Here is a 1,785-nt window from a genome sequence, read left to right as displayed (position 1 = left end):
AACAGAAAACAAAAATTTCAAGCAACATCTAATTATGTACCACCCAGGCTCAACAGTGAGTTAGGTATGTTCAGGTAGGGGTAGGAGAGAGGGAAGTACAACAGGGATGGCCTTTCCCACTCTGGATCTCAGACACAACCCATCTTGGAAGGTGGATGCCAAGGGAGGCAAGAGTGGAGGAGGTGACAGGCAGAGGGGGTTCTCAGCCACAGTGAGCAAGCCACAGACAAAAGGGGCTGATGTAGCAAAAGAGAAGGAGGCTGGGGAAGGGAGCAGAAGCCCACAGGCAGAAGGGGAGCAGAGTCAGTGGGAAGGAGCCACCCAGAGCGCATATCAGGAGCAGCCTGGCCTTAGGAAAAGGCCATTCCTGCATCCCTCTGCGACCTGCCTTAGAGTGTCCACACTCCCTTGGGCCCAGCTCTCCAGAAGAAATGGGCTTATTTATTTTTAATAGAGCCCATTTGAGGTAGGTGTATCTTCAAAGGCTGATGTACCCCTAAGTACTTTTCATTCTCACAGATTAAGAGAAAAAACACCCTTTCAGAGTGGAGTTGCTCACATGGAGTTGGACACTGGGGGCAACCCCTCATCTACCACAGCTCCCTCACCTAAGAGGGGGTTTCACAGTCCACTCAAAGACGCAGAGAGATGGTGGACTGGGGAGATAGCTCAGCGGTCTAAGCACCTGCTTGGCAAGTTCAAGGACCCAGGTTCGATCCCCAGTACCACATGCTGTGCTGGCCCTGGCACCCTGGGTGCAGCCACAAAGGCCACTGAAACCAGGCTTGGTGGGCTCACGTGTAATCCCAGGGCTCAGGAGGCAGAGACAGGAGGATCAGTCCCAGTTTGAGCTACATAGAGAGGTCCTCTACCAAATAAGTAAATAAATAAATAAATAAATAATTTTTAAAAGGAAAAATGGAATAAAAAATTAACAATGGTTATTATATTACACACTAATATCATCAAACTTGTTACTCAGATTATCAGGTATAGGCACGCAAGACCAATCAAACAATTAAACATTAACTCTTTCAGTAAGACATTAGAAACAATACATATTTTGTTAAAAACAAGGTGAAAGTTCTTCAACAATGATTGCTACACTGCACGTGGCTGTCTTCACTGTAGCTGCTCACATTACTGATGCTCCATTTTTCATGCTGAGGTATACCAATAATCTCTAATTTTTTCCCAAAATGTCTTTCTCATATTCAAATACTTTCCTGCTATAACTTTCATCCACTCTTCTACCTCCTTTCTTTCATCCAAATTCTGCCTTTCTGAGAAACACAAACTAATCTTTGTCTTTTTCCATATAAGAACATGTGGAAGACCACCTGAGCAGCTCTCCTTGAAAGAAGAGCGATTGTCTCCATTTTGAGGGAGCCTGACTCTATTTCCTCATATTGTTCTGTACAGAGCTGGCTAGGACTTCTGTTTATCCTTTCAATTGGCCTTAAGCAATGTATATTGGTCTAGCTGAGGTGCTGGTGGTAGTCTTTGAAGGTGGCGTATGTGTTTCCCTGGAAACCTATACCTGCCGCTCTTTAATGTGAGCCAGGTCGAGACAGGATGGAAGAGCTAATACTCTGAGCTTCCAGCTGGGATTGAGCCTTGAGATAGAGGCTATGAATTCCTGGGGCTTGAAAGATTACATCAAAGCTGAAGCACCAGACCCCCCCAAAAAAACATCAGATACTATCTCAGTAGCATAATGCAGACTACTCTCTCTGCATATGGCAGAGGTAAATGTAGGCCACCCACCTAGCTCAGCTCACAAAG

This window comes from Octodon degus, unplaced genomic scaffold, assembly GCF_000260255.1.
Source record: "Octodon degus isolate 3935 unplaced genomic scaffold, OctDeg1.0 scaffold00117, whole genome shotgun sequence".
Classification (NCBI taxonomy): Eukaryota; Metazoa; Chordata; class Mammalia; order Rodentia; family Octodontidae; genus Octodon; species Octodon degus.
This window is presented reverse-complemented; position numbering follows the sequence as displayed.